General features: G+C 37.2%; 1 protein-coding gene across 7 annotated transcripts in view; it reads right to left on the reverse strand.

Moving 5' to 3' along the window:
• Positions 1–24,830, reverse strand: part of LOC128221930 (uncharacterized) — a 161,580-nt gene that overhangs the window by 86,117 nt on the left and 50,633 nt on the right. The window contains exon 1 of one of the 7 annotated variants that reach the window (XM_052930622.1): positions 5,367–5,462. The exons of the other annotated variants lie outside the window; for them this stretch is intronic. The gene's annotated coding sequence lies outside the window, so the exon portion shown is untranslated. Of the gene's footprint in view, positions 1–5,366; positions 5,463–24,830 lie in introns of those variants that run through there. 7 annotated transcript variants of the gene reach the window in all.

Here is a 24,830-nt window from a genome sequence, read left to right on the forward strand (position 1 = left end):
GTTAAAGTACATGTACAAGTAGCAAAACGTTGAAGTGCATGTACAAGTTGCTAACCGTTGAAGTACATTCACAAGTAGCTAAACGTTGAAGTACATGTACAAGTAGCTAAACATTGAAGCACATGTACAAGTAGCTAAACATTGAAGCACATGTACAAGTAGCTCAACATTGAAGTACATGTACAAGTAGTTACACGTAGAAGTACATGTACAAGTAGTTACACGTAGAAGTACATGTACAAGTAGTTACACGTAGAAGTACATGTACAAGTAGTTACACGTAGAAGTACATGTACAAGTAGCTAAACGTTGAAGTACATTAACAAGTAGCTAAACGTTGAAGTACATGTACAAGTAGCTAAACGTTGATGTACTTGCAGAAATAGCTTAACGTTAAAGTACGTGTACAAGTAGCAAAACGTTAAAGTACATGTACAAGTAGCTAAACGTTCAAGTACATGTACAAGTAGCTAAACGTTAAAGTACATGTACAAGTAGCTAAACCTTGATGTACTTGCAGAAATAGCTAAACGTTAAAGTATATGTACAAGTAGCTAAACGTTGAAGTACATGTACATGTAGCTAAACGTTAAAGTACATGTACAAGTAGCTAAACGTTAAAGTACATGTACAAGTTGCTAAACGTTAAAGTACATGTACAAGCAGCTAAACGTTAAAGTACATGTACAAGTAGCTAAAGGTTGATGTACATGCAGAAATAGCTAAACGTTAAAGTACATGTACAAGTAGCTAAACGTTGAAGTACATGTACAAGTAGCTAAACATTGAAGTACATGTACAAGTAGCTAAACGTTGAAGTATATGTACAAGTTGCTAAACGTTGATGTACATGCAGAAATAGCTAAACGTTAAAGTACATGTATAAGTAGCTAAACGTTGAAGTACATGTACAAGTAGCTAAACGATGAAGTACATGTGCAAGTAGCTAAACGTTGAAGTACATGTACAAATAGTTTAACATTGAAACAAATGCACAAGTAGCTAAACGTTAAAGTACATGTACAAGTAGCTAAAGATTGAAGTACATGTACAAGTAGCTAAACGTTAAAGTAGATGTACAAGTAGCTAAACGTTGAAGTACATGAACAAGTAGCTTAACGTTGAAGTACATGTACAATTAGCTAAACGTTGAAGTACATGCAGATGTTGCTAGACGTTATGAAGCGCGCAGCCCGAATACGCACCACTTTAACATGTTCGGTACCCTTTTTTATGTTGCACGCACCCCGGATACATCCCACTTTAATGCTTGCAATCTCCTTGTTCCCTATGTATCATACCCCCTAATCACCCATCTTAACACGTACTGTCCTCTTGTTTTCTATGGATTATACCCCCGATACAACACACCTTAACACGTACCGTCCCCTTGTTTTCTATTAAGCGCGCAGCCAGAATACGCACCCCTTTAACACGTTCGGTCCCCTTGAAGTTTATGTCGCACGCACCCCGGATACAGCCCACTTTAACACGTACAGTCCCCTTTCGCTTCTATATATCACACCCCCAATGCTCACCACCGACCACTCACTTAGGCCACGATTTTCGTCCTTAGAATGATCTTCAGAGGCAGTGATTTCTTTTCATTAAAACGTTTTTTGTTTTGTTTTCTTGTATTTTTGTTTTGTATTTCTGTTGTTGTTTTGTTCGGTGGGAGATCGTGGGAGAAACGGCCATTTACCATTAAGACGTTTAGGGGTGGACACATACGGGTATATTCAATATAGCGGTTTAAAAATGCAGTCGAAACTGATAGCTATGTCACAAACATGTTACTCAATATATTCTCATTGGATTAAAGCATTTATGCATTTTAAATAAAGTAAAACTTGAACTTAACTATTAGTTAGTAATGATATGCAAGCGGCATTGAAATATGGCTGGGAGAGCATTTGTTGTTCGCGGGGCTTAAACAATATCAAATGGATTATTGGGAAGAGCCAGTAAGTTCAGCATTGCTTATTTTGGGGCATAAATTAAAGATTTTAAATTGAGCATTTACTAATTAATTGAAAAGTAAAAACAGGTTCAATCATATTCTTTACATAAAAGCACATTTTTATAGTGCTTGATTCATAACGCACACAAACAGCCATTTCCCCCTTAATCATTAATCATTAATCATTAACTATGATTATTTACAAATGCTGTAGTGGTTAAGGTCATCAACGCAAAAAATGAAATTTGTTTTCAAATCTGTGCACATGGTCCGAGCTTCGTTAGTGTAGCTTCAAAAATAAGAAGGTAGATCAAAATCTCACAGAAAAGCTCATCCAAGAAAAAAACATTGAAATGTATTTGCAAAACTGCACGCAATGTCTCAATATCAAAATGTCAAAAGATAACAGTCTTTATCATCCTAGCACAACATTAATATTTGTGTTCTAAATTGGATACATGGTCTATTGCATTGCTTATGCTTCAGAAACAAGTACATCAAAAATATTGGAACCAGCTTTGACCCTTGGGACATTATTTAAACAAAATTGGTAGAGGGCAATCGTATGATGCCACATAACAAATATCAAAGGTCTTGCCCACTTCGTTAAGGAAAAGAAGATTTTCCTATATAAGTCTTTGAAACTGATGAACTCCAGGGCGTTGCCAGTTTTGTACCAGTGACAATCTTTTCACAAACTTGGTGAATGACAACTGTTTAATGCTACATACAAAATATCAAAAGTGTTGGCCTGGCGGTTTAAATAAAAATATTTTCAAACATTTCTTACATAAGCTGAAAGGAAAATTGTGACCACTGGGGCGGGCCCAATTTTGACCCCAGGGGCACAATCGGAACAGACTAGAGGCTACATAAAAATATCAAGGGTGTGGGCCTTGGGAAATAGTTTGAATAGTGGAATAATACCAATGCAATGTAACACCATATATGAGCTTTCGCCCTGAAGGATTTTGTCATGAAGAGTTTTAAAGTGTTTCTTTTTGGTAACATGGAAAATAAAGTTTTGCGTGAAGTTCATTAATTTGTATAATTTTCAAAAAAAGCACCATCTAAGGAACTTTAATAGTAGTTGTTGACGCATGACGGCGGACGGATGGTGGACGCCGAGCGTTGGGCGAAAGGAAAAACTCAGTTGACCACTAGTAGCTACGTGCTTAGATGAGCTAAACCATAAATAGCAAACATGTTAAAGTTAAAACACTCTGATACATTTCAAACCTAAGACATCATTTTTGTGTTTATTGAATTATGTAATACATGTTTCCGGCTTCCAGAAGTATAGCAAAAGCAGTAGGAGAAAACAAAGTTCATGTTGTGTAATGTGTTGATATTTCTTTCATTCGTTGTGTTTGTACGTCACTAACAGCGCTTCACGAGTCGACGAACCATAATACATCAGCAATACAACTCTATACAATAAATCTCAATCATACGGTGAAATATGCATTGCGCTAGATGGATAGGTTATACAAATAATTAAGAAGAATCATGTTGATGGTTTGATTTTCAGTAAGTTGATAGTCGAGAGTAAACGGAGTAAATTATAAAGGCTTGTTATGTATTATTTATAAGGTGTATATTTCTGATCTTGTAATTATTGATAATCATTGAGACAATTTTTTTGGTTATTGCAAAACAGGTGTAATCCCCAAGAAGATTCGGGATTCAAAACGAATCGTCTTTCAATGACATTGAAAAACGGTAATCAAATAATGTATCGGTAAGGCTATTTTGATGCGTGAGTTATTTGTTTGAGGTTTTTGTAGTTGTGTTACAAATGTTTATACGTTTGTGTCTCTAATTCATTGTCGTAAAGGCCATTGTCTTGTGTCTCTGAACAAAGTAAAGTTTTACCTGTGCTCGTCTTTGTAGTTTCCATTGTATTTGTGCAAGTAAACACTGCAAGGTACACATCATAGTAAGAAATCATTTACATCTGTATGGCAGTAATCTCTAAAATGGGATAACATAGTTACGATGGAAAGGCATTTTGTATCTAAAAGTTTGGGGATGTTTAGTATTTTAATATGGTGATGTCATTGGTGCGGGATGCTGCCTTTAAAGCAAACATGATGAAGTAGATGACTAGGAAAGGAAAAGACCTCTGCATTACCCCTGCTTTGTTGCGCCTGAGAATGAATACATTAATCGAGAGGATGTCCGCTATCCTCGGTACAGTTGCTGAATGACGCCGATTCACTTGTGAACAATTTGTGATTTGGTCATAAAAGAGATTTTGTTTTCATATCAGTTACGTGCCAACCAATGTTCTGCATGGAATTCATATATTTGTATAATTTTAAAGAAGAGTTTGATCTAATTTGACCAGATGGTTTTGGTGGAGATGACGTTAGTTGTTGACGAACGACGGACGGACGGACGCCGGGCGTTGGGCGATACGAAAAGCTCAGCTTGAACACCACTACCTACGTGCTCAGATGAGCTAAAAACCTTAATAACTTGTTTTCTAAACAAGATGCTTTATTTCATTTTTAATTGTTTTTTATTTGGATGGTTTGATAGACAACCATAAACATTTCAAAATCCACAATAAGGATTGTTCCTGACTTCAAAACAATAAGTTAATGATATAAGATTCATCGTTTAAGTATGGTGGCATATTATAATTTAATAAGTAACGCGAATCTTATTACATTAACCAAGTGGTATGTAACCTATTTAGTGGAATTCGCAAACCATAACTAGATAACATGTTAGCGCCTGAATCTGGAATGCATTTATAACAAAGTGGTAACATAAATCTTATTACGCTAAACATGTATGTAACTTATAAAGGGGAATTCGCAAACCATAACTAGATAGGCAGTTACTGCTAGAAGAACCCCAAAGTTCATTTATATCGAAATGGTAACACCAATCTAATCAAGTAAACCAGTTAGTATTTTACTTATTAAGTGGACTTCACAAACCATAACTAGATAATCTGTCAATGTTGTACATCAAAAAGGTAATAGGTGGCACTTCTGGGCACTTCCAAGTCTGTTTTTAGTCTTATGATAATCATATTAGCAAAAAAGAACACGAGTATGAACTCGATAGCTGGATAATTATCGCGAAAATTTAGTGGTAAACTCGGAACAATTCGCGAACGTTAACAGGCTATCTTAAGGCAGGTATATGCCACCCTACATAAGGATGCTGTTTTTAGCCAAGTATCTAAGCAATATGACTTGAAGTTCACAAATAAAAAAGCTTGTATCAGTCTTAATTTACTGCATGTGAAAGAAACCTACAATGAGACATGGTAACGTTAAAATAAGTGCTGTGCACCTTTTTATCCCAAATAAATGTTCCTTCTACTAACAGCAGAGACTAATATATGCAAACAAACATAAAATAGATACAATTTAAATAACATACATACCTTAATCACAAAAAACCGATAGCTTAAATCACATATTGAGATATATATTTCCATCAATGTGAACTTAAACTTCAAATAACATACGTCTTACATTTCTTAACAAATACTGTGCTTTAGCGTGGCACAGCAGTGTTAACCTGGTATCCAAGGTGTGAATAATAGAATTGCGAACAGAGCGTGTAAAGGAAGTGTCAAGTTTCGCTCACATTCAAGATTATGGTGAAAATAAAAGAGTGCCTCTTTGATATAAAATGTTAAAAGTCCAAAGATAGATTGTTTGTATAGTTTAATGATTTAAACAGAATTATTGACAACAGCAATTATCCCTCTTTGTTGAAATGTAGTCACTTATTATCGGACGGTGGAACTATCATATGAAATCACATATACTGATCGTTTTCCTACGTGCATAAAACTGTACTGTAAATAAACATTGTAGCTTACCATTAAATGCGGATTGTGAAGTATTCATTTTTGTATAGAACATTTTTAATGGATCACACATTTCAACGTCAGCTGTATATGGCTTAAATCATATTAACACATGTGCTTGTCATTCTTCAGTTGAATGTAAATTTGTTTTGGGTTTCGAAATACTGCTGATTTATGTTGCATTCGCAAACAGAAGTCAAAGTGATAATATTATCAGCAAAGATATATGTTCAATAGTTGTTTCCATTGCCATCAGCTTAATGCAAAGAAATATATGAAAACGGTTTTGCTAAAAGGCCACATTGGAACAAATAATCACGTAGTTACATGTTTTTCAAATGTGACCACATGCATATAACCATCAATCAATGTCCAAGTATTCATTATTTATAAATAACTTGTATGCGAGAGCAGCACTTTAGTGCAATTATTCACATATGTTCTTGTCAAAATAGATTCATAGATTTATGATCTATTAAATTTCACTTTGCCATCTATTGAAGCATTGATTATTAAAAAAGTGTTGTTTTTTCAAGTTCTGTGTGAAACTATAACTATTCATTATTTTCAAATAGTACAAAGACCTTTTCAATTTATATCACAGAAATATAAACTTGCAACAGAAATGTTTATTTTGAGTTTTAAACATATTTTGCAATTATAATTGTATATAATGTCAATTACTTCAGGCAGGGCACTACCATCGATACGTTGGTTTACGATCCACCGGCCTAGATATTAATGAATGGCCCTAGAATTGTTAACATTGTAATTGAGAAGAGTACTAGATAGCAAATAGATAAAATGACTCTGTCGGCTTTTAACCACATGTCTGAAATTATTAAGGTCAATTTAAACTGTATTGAACTTAAATGAACTCCCAACTGTTATCTAAGGACATATTATATTTATTATTAAAATCTAACATATTCAAAAGACCAGTTTCTCAATTTAAATGAACAGTACTCACTGTCAGTCATTTACTGGTTAGTTACCCAGAGCCTAACCACAAACTAACCTAAGGTAGTTGCGTTATGATATTGCCTAATATCTCATTGTCAGTCATTCACTCATTATTTATCCAGGGTCTTATCACGAAAAAGCCTAGGGTATTTTTGTTATGATATTGCCTTATAACTCAGTGTCAGTCATTCACTCATAAGCTATCCAGGGTCTCTTGACGAGCTGGCCTAAGGTAGTTTTGTAATGATATTGCTTTACATCTCAGTGTTAGTCATTCACTCATTAGCTATCCAGCGTCACATCACAACGTAGCCTAAGATAGCTTTATAATGATATGGGTTTGTATCTCACTTTCAGTCATAAGTGTAAACTTTTTTGTTGTGCAACGATTGTGAAACAAGTTATTACAACATTATATTAATCACTCTTGTTGGCACGATTTCACGCGAGAGTGTTGGTGACCACAGACCAAACCCACATGCGCCCAGGCTGGGAATTGAACCCGGGTTGTCTAGGTGAGGAGCGAGTGCGCTAACCGCTGCGCTATATATAACAAAACTACCTCACTGCAGTTCTTTGCACATTAGCAATTCAGTGCCTCACCACAACCGGCCTACGGTAATTTTGTATTGGTATGGCCTCACTCTCATAAGCTATCGATTGCCACACCACAAATTAGCCTCTATGTTTGTTTCGAAAACGATCAACCTATTCGTCTTTATATTTGATATTTATTAGCAATGTATCTCTATATTACCAAATCCGTATTCAAATAAATAATCAATTAATCTCGTAGCAGAATGTAAAATTACTCATTTCTTAAACAAAATCCATTACTTCCATACTACTCACTTAATCCAATGTTAAGTAATTTGTTATTTTTGATTCCGCACACACAATGTCAATGATCTTCAAGATGTTTCCTTATATTTACCAAGCTGCAAAAGCATAGACAAAGAAGAGAGATCGTATTTCATCATTTACAAACGCTACGGTATGCGCCTCTTTAAATATACCCAAGGACGACAGTCAATAAAATAATTTGTAAATTCCACATTTTGGATCAATCTTTTTTTTTTTAATTGGATTTGAAAACTACTGGATCATGTAATTTGAAGTATACTGAAATGAATGGATTTTGTCTGGTTTTAATTCGTATTTGAAATCTTGACGGTTTACAATGACTTTGAGACAGTTGATCAATCAAAAAACACTTCCAATACGTTTAATGCTATACTCAAAAATTATGACATCCACCAATCGGAATAACTTATGTATGGTTAGACACGTTTGTACCCTCAGATCCCCCCTTGCTACAAACTTGCATCAATTTGTCAGTATTGAAAAGGACGAATAGCGACTAATCACAAACTTGCATCAGATTGCCATTATTGCCAAGAACGTTCAGCGACATTTCAAAAACTTGTATCAGATGTGATGCTAGAGACTGTCGCATAATGAGAGGACACAGGTTAAAGTATGTAACACCATTTGAAGTATTACAGTTTCTTCAACACCCCTTTAACATACAAGAAGGCAATTGCCAGCAATTACAGGTTTATTGCTATAGGAGAGTCTCTTTCACAAGTCCTTATGACGCATTATGTCTCTATCAAATGTGAAAACGACGGATGAAAGGACGGAACAAATAGACAGACTTATAACTATAGGAGAGTCTCTTTCACAAGTCCTTATGACGCATCATGTCTCTATCAAATTTGCAAACGACAGGTGAAAGAACGGAACAAATAGACAGGCTTATAACTATAGGTGAGTCTCTTTCACAAGTCCATATGAAGTTCCATGTCTGTACCAAATGGGCAAACGACGGATGGACGGACTGAACAAAAAGACAGGCTTGTTATTATATGATAGTATCTTTATGACATGCCTTGCATTAAGTCTATGTACAAACAACATATTGGCGGAAGGATTAAATACACAGGTTAATAATTACAGGAGGACCGCTTTCAAAATTCCTAATGTCGCCTTATGATTTAAGTATATGTGCAAACGATGGTTGGTCAGAGGGAACAAATGAACGGGCTTAATACTATATGAGAGTCTCTTTAACAAGTTCTTATGACGCTACATGTCTTTACAAAATGTGCCAACGACAGACGGACGGAACAAATTGACCGGCTTATAACTATAGGAGAGTATCTTTCACCAGTCATTATGACGTTCCATGTCTGTGTCAAATGTGCAAACGACGGATGGTTGGACAGAACAAATAGACTGGTGTATTACTATACGAGAGTCTTTTTCACAAGTCCGTATGACGTGCCATGTCTTAAGTGTATGTACAAACACCAGATGGGCGGACGGATTAAATACACAGGTTAATTATGAGAGTAGAGCCGCTTTCAGAATCCCTACTGACACCTTATGCCTTAAGTATATGTGCAAATGACGGATGGACGGAGGGAACAAATAGACAGGCTAATTACTATAGAATAGTCTCTTTCATAAGTCTTTGTACATGTGAAAACGACAAATAGACGGACGGGATAAATAATTAACAGTGTGATTACTATAGGAGAGCCGCTTAAGTCCTTATGATGCCGCTTCACCGTATACAAGTATCATTGACGGATAGTTTGAAAGAACCAATAGACAGGTCAATTACTGTGTATGTACCACTTTCACAAGTCAAAAAAACACGCATGTATTTGTACATGTGCATACAACGGATGGACGGACGAAATAAATTGACAGGGAAATTACTATAGGAGAATTGTTATCACTAGTCATAAAGACGCCGCATATTTTATATGTGGAGTGTACCACTTGTATGATGTGTGTATTGTTGTGTGAGTGGGGAGTATTACTCTACGGATGTGAGTAATTAAGGGCGAGGAGTGTACCACGTGTATAATGTGTTTTTTTTTGTGTGAATGGGGAGTATTACGCTAAGGGTTTGAGTAGTTAAGGGCGAGGAGTGCACCAAGTGTATGGTGTGTTTATTGTTGTGTGAGTGAGGAGTATTACACTAATGTTGTGAGTAGTTAAGGGCGAGGAGTGTACCACGTGCATGTTGTGTGTAAATTGATGTGTGCGGGGAGTATTACACTAAGGGTGTGAGTAGGTAGGGTCGATGAGTGTACCACGTGTATGGTGTGTGTATATTGTTGTGTTAGTGTGTTGTAATACACTATGTGTGTGAGTAGTTATGGACGAGGAGTGTACCACGTGTATGATGTGTGTATATTATTGTTTGAGTGGGGAGTTCTACACTAGGTGTATAAGTAGTTAAGGGCGTGAAGTGTACCACGTGTATGGTCTGTGTATATTGGTGTGAATGGGAAGTATTACACTAAGGGTGTGAGTAGGTAAGGGCGAGGAGTGTACCACGGGTATATTTGTGTATATTTTGGTGTTGGTCGGGACTATTACACTAAGGGTTTGAGTAGTTAGGGGCGGGGGATGTACTACCTGTATAATGTGTGTATTGTTGTGTAAATGGGGAGTATTACACTAAGGGCGTGAGTAGCTAAGGGCGAGTAGTGTACCACGTGTATGGTGTGTGCATATTGTTGTTTGAGTGGGGAGTTCTACACTAGGTGTATGAGTAGTTAAGGGCGAATAGTGTACCACGTGTATGGTGTGTGTATATTGGTGTGTTAGTGTGTTGTATTTCACTATGTGTGTGGGTAGTTAAGGGCGAATAGTGTACCACGTGTATGGTGTGTGTATATTGGTGTGTTAGTGTGTTGTATTACACTATGTGTATGAGTAGTTAAGGGCGAATAGTGTACCACGTGTATGGTGTGTGTATATTGGTGTGTTAGTGTGTTGTATTACACTATGTGTGTGAGTAGTTAAGGGCGAATAGTGTACCACGTGTATGGTGTGTGTATATTGGTGTGTTAGTATGTTGTATTACACTATGTGTATGAGTAGTTAAGGGCGAATAGTGTACCAAGTGTATGGTGTGTGTATATTGGTGTGTTAGTGTGTTGTATTACACTATGTGTGTGAGTAGTTAAGGGCGAATAGTGTACCACGTGTATGCTGTGTGTATATTGGTGTGTTAGTGTGTTGTATTACACTATGTGTATGAGTAGTTAAGGGCGAATAGTGTACCACGTGTATGGTGTGTGTATATTGGTGTGTTAGTGTGTTGTATTACACTATGTGTATGAGTAGTTAAGGGCGAATAGTGTATTACGTGTATGGTGTGTGTATATTGGTGTGTTAGTGTGTTGTATTACACTAGGTGTATCAGTAGTTAAGGGCGAATAGTGTACCACGTGTATGGTGTGTCTATATTGGTGTGTTAGTGTGTTGTATTACACTATGTGTATGATTAGATAAGGGCGAATAGTGTACCACGTGTATGGTGTGTGTATATTGGTGTGTTAATGTGTTGTATTACACAATGTGTGTGAGTAGTTAAGGACGAGGAGTGTACCACGTGTATGGTGTTTGTATATTAATGTTTGAATGGGGAGTTCTACACTAGGTGTATGAGTAGTTAAGGGCGTGAAGTGTACCACGTGTATGGGGTGTGTATATTGTTGTGTGAGTGGGGAGTATTACACTATGTGTGTGAGTATTTAAGGACGAGGAGTGTACCACGTGTATGGTGTGTGTATATTATTGTTTGAGTGGGGAGTTCTACACTAGGTGTATGAGTAGTTAAGGGCGTGAAGTGTACCACGTGTATGGTGTGTGTATATTGGTGTGTATGGGAAGTATTACACTAAGGGTGTGAGTAGTTAAGGGCGAGGAGTGTACCACGGGTATATTTGTGTATATTTTTGTGTGAGTCGGGACTATTACACTAAGGGTTTGGGTAGTTAGTGGCGGGGTATGTACTACTTGTATAATGTGTGTATTGTTGTGTGAGTGGGGAGTATTACACTAAGGGTGTGAGTAGTTAAGGGCGAGGAGTGTACCACGTGTATGGTGTGTGTGTATTGTTGTGTGAGTGGGGAGTATTACACTAAGGGTGTGAGTAGTTAAGGGCGAGGAGTGTACCACGTGTATGGTGTGTGTATATTGTTGTGTGAGTGGGGAGTAATACACTTAGAGTGGGAGTAGTTAAGGGCGAGGAGTGTACCACGTGTATGGTGTGTGTATATTGTTGTGTAAGTGGGGAGTATTACACTAAGGGTGTGAGTAGCTAAGGGCGAGTAGTGTACCACGTGTATGGTGTTTGTATATTGTTGTGTGAGTGGGGGTTATTACACTAAGGGTGTGAGTAGGAAGGGTCGATGAGTGTACAACGTGTATGACGTATGTATATTGTTGTGTGAGTGGGGGAGGTATTACACTAAGGGTGTGAGTAGTTAAGGACGAGGAGTGTACCACATGTATGATATGTGTATTGTTGTGTGAGTGGGGAGTATTACACTAAGGGTGTGACTAGGTAAGGGCGAGGAGTGTACCACGTGTATGGTTTGTGTGTATTGTTGTGTGAGTGGGAAGTATTACACTAAGGGTGTGAATAGTTAAGGGCGAATAGTGTACCACGTGTATGGTGTGTGTATATTGTTGTGTGAGTGGTGAGTATTACACTAAGGGTGTGAGTAGTTAAGGGCGAATAGTGTACCACGTGTATGGTGTGTGTATTGTTGTGTGAGTGGGGAGTATTACACTAAGGGTGTGAGTAGTTAAGGGCGAGGAGTGTACCACGTGTATGGTGTGTGTATTGTTGTGTGAGTGGGGAGTATTACACTAAGGGTGTGAGTAGTTAAGGGCGAGGAGTGTACCACGTGTATGGTGTGTGTATATTGTTGTGTAGGTGGGGAGTATTACACTAAGGATGTGAATAGTTAAGGGCGAGGAGTGTACCACGTGTATGGTGTGTGTATATTGTTGTGTGAGTGGGGAGTATTACACTAAGGGTGTGAGTAGTTAAGGGCGAGGAGTGTACCACGTGTATGGTGTGTGTATATTGTTGTGTGGGTGGGGAGTATTACACTAAGGGTGTGAGTAGTTAAGGGCGAGGAGTGTACCACGTGTATGATATGTGTATTGTTGTGTGAGTGGGGAGTATTACACTAAGGGTGTGAGTAGTTAAGGGCGAGGAGTGTACCACGTGTATGGTGTGTGTGTATTGTTGTGTGAGTGGGGAGTATAACACTAAGGTTGTAAGTAGTTAAGGGCGAATAGTGTACCACGTGTATGGTGTGTGTATATTGTTGTGTAGGTGGGGAGTATTACACTAAGGATGTGAGTAGTTAAGGGCGAGGAGTGTACCACGTGTATGGTGTGTGTATTGTTGTGTGAGTGGTGAGTATTACACTAAGGGTGTGAGTAGTTAAGGGCGAGGATTGTACCACGTGTATGGTGTGTGTGTATTGTTGTGTGAGTGGGGAGTATTACACTAAGGGTGTGAGTAGTTAAGGGCGAGGAGTGTACCACGTGTATGGTGTGTGTATATTGTTGTGTGAGTGGGGAGTATTACACTAAGGGTGTGAGTTGTTAAGGGCGAATAGTGTACCACGTGTATGGTGTGTGTATATTGTTGTGTGAGAGGGGAGTATTACACTAAGGTTGTGAGTAGTTAAGGGCGAGGAGTGTACCACGTGTATGGTGTGTGTGTATTGTTGTGTGGGTGGGGAGTATTACACTAAGGGTGTGAGTAGTTAAGGGCGAGGAGTGTACCACGTGTATGGTGTGTGTGTATTGTTGTGTGAGTGGGGAGTATTACACTAAGGGTGTGAGTAGTTAAGGGCGAGGAGTGTACCACGTGTATGGTGTGTGTATATTGTTGTGTGGGTGGGGAGTATTACACTAAGGGTGTGAGTAGTTAAGGGCGAGGAGTGTACCACGTGTATTATGTGTGTATATTGTTGAGTAGGTGGGGAGTATTACACTAAGGGTGTGAGAAGTTAAGGGCGAGGGGTGTACCACGTGTATTATGTGTGTATATTGTTGTGTAGGTGGGGAGTATTACACTAAGGGTGTGAGAAGTTAAGGGCGAGGGGTGTACCACGTGTATTATGTGTGTATATTGTTGTGTGAGTGGGGAGTATTACACTAAGGGTGTGAGTAGTTAAGGGCGAGGAGTGTACCACGTGTATGGTGTGTGTATATTGTTGTGTAGGTGGGGAGTATTACACTAAGGGTGTGAGTAGTTAAGGGCGAGGAGTGTACCACGTGTATTATGTGTGTATATTGTTGAGTAGGTGGGGAGTATTACACTAAGGGTGTGAGAAGTTAAGGGCGAGGTGTGTACCACGTGTATGGTGTGTGTATATTGTTGTGTAGGTGGGGAGTATTACACTAAGGGTGTGAGAAGTTAAGGGCGAGGAGTGTACCACGTGTATTATGTGTGTAAATTGTTGAGTAAGTGAGTCAATAGGATTGTATTAATTAGCGGGTAGTGTGCCACGTTGTGGGTGTAAGTATGTATATGCAATTTTAGATATCTCATTTTAATGTTGCAAGATTCCAATTGATATATTCATATCGAAGTTTTAGTATTGTCATTATTCAGCGGAAGTATATTTTTATTGGGTTTCAAAATAATACTTGTTCATCTTTCATTCGCAAACAAACGTCAGACAGATGAGATTATCAGCATTAATATATATTTAATTGTTGTTTTCATTGCCATAACATTAATGCAAAGACCTATTTGAAAATAGTTTTCCTAAAATGTCACCGATGGTAATATTGTAAAATAGCACTTAAGCAAATAAACGAAAGTGACTTTTTTTTGAAAAAAGCATCTTAAAAATAGAATGCAATCATTAACATTTTTTTCAGAAAATTAATTGATATGTTTATATGTTAATATATCAAACACACACATTGCCATCTATTTAAGCTTTAAGTGTTTAAAGTGTTGTTTTTCAATATATTTGTTTCTGAGTTCTAAGGAAAGGTATATACATTATATGTTTAAATAGTACAAATATATTTTCTCTTAATGTCATCGAAAATGATATTTTTTAGAAGTGTTTATTTTGATTTATAAACATGATGCACATGTTTTGCAATTATAATTGTATATATTGACGATTACTCTTGGCATAAGAAGAACGACGATCCGTTGGTCTACGATTCGACGGTCTAAATATTAATGACAGACACTATAATTGTTATAATTGTCACTGAGAGGGGTAAAAATTATGCTAATACATAAAATGCCTCCGTCGGCTTTTTACCGCATGTCTGACCTTATAAAGGCTTAATATCGATTTAAACTAAATTGAACTTGAACGAACTTCCCTATGTTATATGTGTTAATGCAGACAACTGAAAAATCCAAACAATGAGTTAAGGATCCCAACAAATGCTTTGAAACCAAATCAATCACTCATCTCAATACAACATGTCTGACTTTATTAAGGCTTAATGTACTTTATACAACAGGAACTCTTTCATCACTGCACTTTTGAATAAGGATAATAATGAAATACGAAGTGAATGAGTGATAACAAGGGCTCATAATTAAAAGGTTTTGAGGCAGACTTCGTTTCGCATAATGAAAATATTCAGATGCCTAACTATAAGTCAGAACAAATAACCAGGGTAATTGCCTTAGGAAAGCTGCTTTCTGCTGAGCTCATATTACACCAATTATGACATACTGCCAATGATACATTTATTGTGCGTTTCCCAAAATATGAAGGCAAAGATTATTTATAATGGTTTAAAATGGGCCCTGATATTTGTTTTTCGACTGGTATGCTGGAATATCGTTGCTATACAAACAAACAAGATCACTGAACAATTAAAAGATAACAATTTAAAATGATTGACTTTCATCGATATTGATATGATTTTTTAATATTTATATTAAAAACCGGAATTTTCGCAGAGAAATATTGCATTTATTTCAATTATACCAGATTATAAAAGCAACATTCCATGAGTTGAAGCGTTCTACTCTGTCGATGTCTAATTCGATTCCTTTTAAAAAACACAAGGCCAAACTTAAGATGATTCAACATTTGTAATTATAAAAAGAATCGGACAATTTATATCTACATTTCAGATATCAAGCATGCATACCGTCAAGTTTAAATTTATACAGCTTAAACTTACGCAATATTTGTCCTTCATTTTTTTCTAAAATTGACAGATAATTATGATAATCCAAACATAAATGAACGTGGCACTTCTCTTACATTTTGCCAGCAGGCTCCAAGTATATGAAGTTTAACCATACTTTAAATTTAATCATGAGAAAGCCTGAATAAAAAACCTTCATAAAAGGTCAATATTAAGGATCAGATTAAATAATCATCTGCTGTATAGTACGAATCTTCATATCGATATATCTTTGCTGAAATACTACCACTTGTCTTCCTTAAACGTGGTTATCATATTATCGATCACCTTATATGATATACCAGGGGCGCATCCAGAATTTGGCGTTAGAGGGGGTGTAACATAGGAGCGTAGGCTTTTGTTTGACAAGCGCACCTCCTTACGAAACGAAATTAATTTGGTATTTAGTACTGGCAGGACGGGAGAGGGTACTATCCCTTATTACATTTGAGCAATTTCAAGACAAAAAGGTTTCGTCATGGGCATATTTCATTACTTTTCTCTCCTATATTTAATTGACTCCCCCCAGCACCTCTCAACCCGCCTTTGTTTACTGATTTATGCAGTGTGTAACGGTCCGCTGTAGGCGGCGGATTAGTGTAATGATCCGCTGTAGGTTGCAGATGTGCGTCCATAGTATAACATTCCAGAAGGAAGTACATTCATAGTACGTATGTTTACTTGGTTGGTTATATGCAAAATTAGCAAAGCCTGGGTTGTGTATGGATTGAGGATTAACATGCTTTTCTCTGAAGGGATTAGTTGGTGTTTGTTGGTCTCGCACGTTACAAGTGTATGACATGGGTTTTATAATGTCATTCACTTTTACTTTTTCACTTTTTGTGTTAGTGTGTTGTATTACACTATGTGTATGATTAGATAAGGGCGAATAGTGTACCACGTGTATGGTGTGTGTATATTGGTGTGTTAATGTGTTGTATTACACAATGTGTGTGAGTAGTTAAGGACGAGGAGTGTACCACGTGTATGGTGTTTGTATATTAATGTTTGAATGGGGAGTTCTACACTAGGTGTATGAGTAGTTAAGGGCGAGAAGTGTACCACGTGTATGGGGTGTGTATATTGTTGTGTGAGTGGGGAGTATTACACTATGTGTGTGAGTATTTAAGGACGAGGAGTGTACCACGTGTATGGTGTGTGTATATTATTGTTTGAGTGGGGAGTTCTACACTAGGTGTATGAGTAGTTAAGGGCGTGAAGTGTACCACGTGTATGGTGTGTGTATATTGGTGTGTATGGGAAGTATTACACTAAGGGTGTGAGTAGTTAAGGGCGAGGAGTGTACCACGGGTATATTTGTGTATATTTTTGTGTGAGTCGGGACTATTACACTAAGGGTTTGGGTAGTTAGTGGCGGGGTATGTACTACTTGTATAATGTGTGTATTGTTGTGTAAATGGGGAGTATTACACTAAGGGTGTGGGTAGTTAAGGGCGAGGAGTGTACCACGTGTATGGTGTGTGTGTATTGTTGTGTGAGTGGGGAGTATTACACTAAGGATGTGAATAGTTAAGGGCGAGATGTGTACCACGTGTATGGTGTGTGTATATTGTTGTGTGAGTGGGGAGTAATACACTTAGAGTGGGAGTAGTTAAGGGCGAGTAGTGTACCACGTGTATGGTGTGTGTATATTGTTGTGTAAGTGGGGAGTATTACACTAAGGGTGTGAGTAGCTAAGGGCGAGTAGTGTACCACGTGTATGGTGTTTGTATATTGTTGTGTGAGTGGGGGTTATTACACTAAGGGTGTGAGTAGGAAGGGTCGATGAGTGTACAACGTGTATGACGTATGTATATTGTTGTGTGAGTGGGGGAGGTATTACACTAAGGGTGTGAGTAGTTAAGGACGAGGAGTGTACCACTTGTTTGTTGTGTGTATATTGTTGTGTGAGTGGGGAGTATTACACTAAGGGTGTGATTAGTTAAGGACGAGGAGTGTACCACGTGTATGGTTTATCTATATTGTTGTGTGAGTGGGAAGTATTACACTAAGGGTGTGAATAGTTAAGGGCGAATAGTGTACCACATGTATGGTGTGTGTATATTGTTGTGTGAGTGGTGAGTATTACACTAAGGGTGTGAGTAGTTAAGGGCGAGGAGTGTACCACGTGTATGGTGTGTGCATATTGTTGTGTGAGTGGGGAGTATTACACTAAGGGTGTGAGTAGTTACGGGCGAAGAATGTACCACGTGTATGGTGTGTGTATTGTTGTGTGAGTGGGGAGTATTACACTAAGGGTGTGAGTAGTTAAGGGCGAATAGTGTACCACGTGTATGGTGTGTGTATATTGTTGTGTAGGTGGGGAGTATTACACTAAGGGTGTGAGTAGTTAAGGGCGAGGAGTGTACCACGTGAATGGTGTGTGTGTATTGTTGTGTGAGTGGGGAGTATTACACTAAGGGTGTGAGTAGTTAAGGGCGAGGAGTGTACCACGTGTATGGTGTGTGTATATTGTTTTGTGGGTGGGGAGTATTACAATAAGGGTGTGAGTAGTTAAGGGCGAGGAGTGTACCACGTGTATGATATGTGTATTGTTGTGTGAGTGGGGAGTATTACACTAAGGGTGTGAGTAGTTAAGGGCGAGGAGTGTACCACGTGTATGGTGTGTGTGTATTGTTGTGTGAGTGAGGAGTATAACACTAAGGTTGTAAGTAGTTAAGGGCGAATAGTGTACCACGTGTATGGTGTGTGTATATTGTTGTGTAGGTGGGGAGTATTACACTAAGGATGTGAATAGTTAAGGGCGAGGAGTGTACCACGTGTATGGTGTGTGTGTATTGTTGTGTGAGTGGTGAGTATTACACTAAGGGTGTGAGTAGTTAAGGGCGAGGAGTGTACCACGTGTATGGTGTGTGTATATTGTTGTGTGAGTGGGGAGTATTACACTAAGGGTGTGAGTTGTTAAGGGCGAATAGTGTACCACGTGTATGGTGTGTGTATATTGTTGTGTGATTGGGGAGTATTACACTAAGGGTGTGAGTTGTTAAGGGCGAATAGTGTACCACGTGTATGGTGTGTGTATATTGTTGTGTGAGTGGGGAGTATTACACTAAGGTTGTGAGTAGTTAAGGGCGAAGAATGTACCACGTGTATGGTGTGTGTATATTGTTGTGTGAGTGGGGAGTATTACACTAAGGGTGTGAGTAGTTAAGGGCGAGGAGTGTACCACGTGTATGGTGTGTGTATATTGTTGTGTGAGTGGGGAGTATTACACTAAGGGTGTGAGTAGTTAAGGGCGAGGAGTGTACCACTTGTATGGTGTGTGTATATTGTTGTGTAGGTGGGGAGTATTACACTAAGGGTGTGAGAAGTTAAGGGCGAGGAGTGTACCACGTGTATTATGTGTGTATATTGTTGAGTAGGTGGGGAGTATTACACTAAGGGTGTGAGAAGTTAAGGGCGAGGGGTGTACCACGTGTATTATGTGTGTATATTGTTGTGTAGGTGGGGAGTATTACACTAAGGGTGTGAGTAGTTAAGGGCGAGGAGTGTACCACGTGTATGATGTGTGTATATTGTTGTGTGAGTGGGGAGTATTACACTAAGGGTGTGACTAGGTTAGGGCGAGGAGTGTACCACGTGTATGGTGTGTGTATATTGTTGTATAGGTGGGGAGTATTACACTAAGGGTGTGAGTAGTTAAGGGCGAGGGGTGTACCACGTGTATTATGTGTGTATATTGTTGTGTAGGTGGGGAGTATTACACTAAGGGTGTGAGAAGTTAAGGGCGAGGAGTGTACCACGTGTATGGTGTGTGCATATTGTTGTGTAGGTGGGGAGTATTACACTAAGGGTGTGAGAAGTTAAGGGCGAGGAGTGTACCACGTGTATTATGTGTGTATATTGTTGAGTAAGTGAGTCAATAGGATTGTATTAATTAGCGGGTAGTGTGCCACGTTGTGGGTGTAAGTATGTATATGCAATTTTAGATATCTCATTTTAATGTTGCAAGATTCCAATTGATATATTCATATCGAAGTTTTAGTATTGTCATTATTCAGCGGAAGTATATTTTTATTGGGTTTCAAAATAATACTTGTTCATCTTTCATTCGCAAACAAACGTCAGACAGATGAGATTATCAGCATTAATATATATTTAATTGTTGTTTTCATTGCCATAACATTAATGCAAAGACCTATTTGAAAATAGTTTTCCTAAAATGTCACCGATGGTAATATTGTAAAATAGCACTTAAGCAAATAAACGAAAGTGACTTTTTTTTTGAAAAAAGCATCTTAAAAATAGAATGCAATCATTAACATTTTTTTCAGAAAATTAATTGATATGTTTATATGTTAATATATCAAACACACACATTGCCATCTATTTAAGCTTTAAGTGTTTAAAGTGTTGTTTTTCAATATATTTGTTTCTGAGTTCTAAGGAAAGGTATATACATTATATGTTTAAATAGTACAAATATATTTTCTCTTAATGTCATCGAAAATGATATTTTTTAGAAGTGTTTATTTTGATTTATAAACATGATGCACATGTTTTGCAATTATAATTGTATATATTGACGATTACTCTTGGCATAAGAAGAACGACGATCCGTTGGTCTACGATTCGACGGTCTAAATATTAATGACAGACACTATAATTGTTATAATTGTCACTGAGAGGGGTAAAAATTATGCTAATACATAAAATGCCTCCGTCGGCTTTTTACCGCATGTCTGACCTTATAAAGGCTTAATATCGATTTAAACTAAATTGAACTTGAACGAACTTCCCTATGTTATATGTGTTAATGCAGACAACTGAAAAATCCAAACAATGAGTTAAGGATCCCAACAAATGCTTTGAAACCAAATCAATCACTCATCTCAATACAACATGTCTGACTTTATTAAGGCTTAATGTACTTTATACAACAGGAACTCTTTCATCACTGCACTTTTGAATAAGGATAATAATGAAATACGAAGTGAATGAGTGATAACAAGGGCTCATAATTAAAAGGTTTTGAGGCAGACTTCGTTTCGCATAATGAAAATATTCAGATGCCTAACTATAAGTCGGAACAAATAACCAGGGTAATTGCCTTAGGAAAGCTGCTTTCTGCTGAGCTCATATTACACCAATTATGACATACTGCCAATGATACATTTATTGTGCGTTTCCCAAAATATGAAGGCAAAGATTATTTATAATGGTTTAAAATGGGCCCTGATATTTGTTTTTCGACTGGTATGCTGGAATATCGTTGCTATACAAACAAACAAGATCACTGAACAATTAAAAGATAACAATTTAAAATGATTGACTTTCATCGATATTGATATGATTTTTTAATATTTATATTAAAAACCGGAATTTTCGCAGAGAAATATTGCATTTATTTCAATTATACCAGATTATAAAAGCAACATTCCATGAGTTGAAGCGTTCTACTCTGTCGATGTCTAATTCGATTCCTTTTAAAAAATACAATGCCAAACTTAAGATGATTCAACATTTGTAATTATAAAAAGAATCGGACAATTTATATCTACATTTCAGATATCAAGCATGCATACCGTCAAGTTTAAATTTATACAGCTTAAACTTACGCAATATTTGTCCTTCATTTTTTTCTAAAATTGACAGATAATTATGATAATCCAAACATAAATGAACGTGGCACTTCTCTTACATTTTGCCAGCAGGCTCCAAGTATATGAAGTTTAACCATACTTTAAATTTAATCATGAGAAAGCCTGAATAAAAAACCTTCATAAAAGGTCAATATTAAGGATCAGATTAAATAATCATCTGCTGTATAGTACGAATCTTCATATCGATATATCTTTGCTGAAATACTACCACTTGTCTTCCTTAAACGTGGTTATCATATTATCGATCACCTTATATGATATACCAGGGGCGCATCCAGAATTTGGCGTTAGAGGGGGTGTAACATAGGAGCGTAGGCTTTTGTTTGACAAGCGCACCTCCTTACGAAACGAAATTAATTTGGTATTTAGTACTGGCAGGACGGGAGAGGGTACTATCCCTTATTACATTTGAGCAATTTCAAGACAAAAAGGTTTCGTCATGGGCATATTTCATTACTTTTCTCTCCTATATTTAATTGACTCCCCCCCAGCACCTCTCAACCCGCCTTTGTTTACTGATTTATGCAGTGTGTAACGGTCCGCTGTAGGCGGCGGATTAGTGTAATGATCCGCTGTAGGTTGCAGATGTGCGTCCATAGTATAACATTCCAGAAGGAAGTACATTCATAGTACGTATGTTTACTTGGTTGGTTATATGCAAAATTAGCAAAGCCTGGGTTGTGTATGGATTGAGGATTAACATGCTTTTCTCTGAAGGGATTAGTTGGTGTTTGTTGGTCTCGCACGTTACAAGTGTATGACATGGGTTTTATAATGTCATTCACTTTTACTCAAATACTACCGCATGGTGTATATTAACATGTATAAGTCCCGCCATAAGTTACTTTTGTTTAAACTCGATATCTAGATTTCCATTCAAAATGGACCATGTAATATATCTTAAAATTATTTTGCATCGAAACCTATAAATTTTTAGAATTATAAAAAAAAAATATTGATTTATTTTTAAAAAAAAACATCAAAGAGAAGAAATTAAAAGGAACCCTGAATATACAATATGTTTTTATAGGGATGCCTACAAAAATACACCAACCCTGCACGACAAGATATTAGAGAGTAGAATCAGTGATTTCATTATGTCCTTGCCGAATCAAATGAACGAAACATCTAAAGATTGTGTCATCTAATACTTAGTCATTATTTCATTGTACGAACTAATCCATTTATACCTGGATTTATCTCAATAAGAAATGTCTATCAAGGGTTGTAAAGCATTAAAGATTAAGCCAAAGTTTTCATTCATTGCTTTTTTCTTGTTCGTTATGTATAAGATTTCTTTACTGTGAACAGAACATTTTCAAAGATCTGTGCATGATTATTAATATTGTGAATAAATGTATACCTTATATACACAATCTCCGTGTCTTAAGTACTGTACGACGAGTTTATTTAAGGAATGAATTGCGGGGTTGATGTCATTATCGGGGTTTGAACGCAATTGTGCTGGTCAATGTGAGTGGTGTCCGAGAAAATGAAGTTATGGTGTGAATATTTGGTCTGAAATGTATGTAAAACAATTGCTTTTTATGTTTTTCGCAATTATTGATGAAAACAATATGTTTTTTTGATCATGAAAACCCATGCTTTTAAAACAGGAGTAATATTTTACCTTGTATGTTGTACATACATGCACCTTTCTGCGGTTTTATACAATTGAATTCATTTCAGTTCAGTCATGCTAAGGGAATTTCGGAAATAAGCGTAGTATCCAGCAACGATAACGGTGTCACTGTAAAGGTTCAATTGACTTGGTTATGGGTATCGTCGGTGCAAAAACTTCTCGTTCCTGCGATACAATCTGACAGTATCTTAACCGTTAAGTATTTCTATGTTGGTTAGATATCTGGGTCTTGACATTTTGTTTCAGGATTCTATAAAAAAGTTAATCTTTACGTATATATATTTATACACTCCAGTTATGGACCTTGCAGTGCATTTTCGTATTTCTCACGCAACATGTTGATATTTAATATGAAGAAGGATAGAGTTTCTTTTCCATTGATTATGTTTTGAATAGCTTCTATGGTGACACCACCAGCAGCGACCAAAACCGTCGAGCTTAAAATTCAAGCCCAAACACAGAAGTAGCATATTGCAATACCGATCATTATTCCTCACTAATTGAATATCAAGATATTATGCCAATTACAGTTTAGAAATATATACACATTAAGACGGGGGTTTAAGAGATATCGACCGTGTTAAATTGTTCCGTAGTGTTTACTAAAATCTAAAATAATAAGAAACGTGCAAGCATACTTTACTCACTGAAAAAGACAACTCTCCGTTCTTATTCTTACAAAATGCACACATAATAACTTCTCTCCATAGCTTGGTTTAACCTTTAGTATGTCAATATAACATTACAATTTCAAGGTTTACGCCTTTTGAAGAAAATCGAATGGTATGGAGTAGAAATAATATCGTAAAATGTTATATATGCAATGGTAATAATACGGTATCTCAATTGAAATGCGTTAATTGTTTGACCTCTTTCAAAGCATGAACATGCACGTTCTTCTGATACAGTTAGCGCATGCTTTTTGTTATATGACGGAGGGGAGACAACGAGTTGTTGGACACGACAGTAAAATGAGAGATAACTGCATATTTGCTGGACAATGCAGTAGGAGGAACTAATTGTATTTTGTTGCACAAAGCAGGAGTGATGGATTACTGCAAACTGGTACACAAACAGAAAGAGGAAATCATGGTATTTTGTTTTGCAAGGCTTGCGTAGGACTTAACTGTTTGTTGTTACACAAAGCAGAAGGGAGGAATAACCGCATTTTGTTGTACTGGACTGGACTGGAGGCTATAACAGGATACTGATCAATACATGAATAAATACATTATGTCGCACGCACCTCGGATACATCCCACTTTAACACGTACAGTCCCCTTTCTTTTCTATGTATCACACCCCAATGCACATCACCGACCACTCACTTAGGGCTGCATATTTTAACCCGCATAAGAGTACTCACTATAGCTAGGCCAATGCAACGAACTAATGTCAATGAAGTCATTGACACACTGTTTTACTTGTTTTTGGTTAATTAAAATCCCTATGCCAAACCCAAACCGGGATATTTCTTGCTTGGAATTAAAAGAAAAATACGCAGACAAAAAGGCCACGATTGTCGGCCTTAGAATGATCTTCAGACGCAGTGGGTTTTTTTTAAAAACGTTTTATGTTTTGTTTGCTTGTATTTTTGTTTGTTATTTTTGTTGTTGTTTGTTCGGTTGGGGATCGTGGGAGAAACTGCTATTTACCATTAAGACGTTTAGGGATGGACACATACGGGTATATTCTATATAGCGGTTTTTAGGTAAACAAATACGGGTATTTATTATTTAGACCTTTTGGTCTGAATAAATACCAGTATTTATTTTACAACATTTTGATATC

The sequence above is a fragment of the Mya arenaria genome, chromosome 16 (assembly GCF_026914265.1).
Source record: "Mya arenaria isolate MELC-2E11 chromosome 16, ASM2691426v1".
Lineage (NCBI taxonomy): Eukaryota > Metazoa > Mollusca > Bivalvia > Myida > Myidae > Mya > Mya arenaria.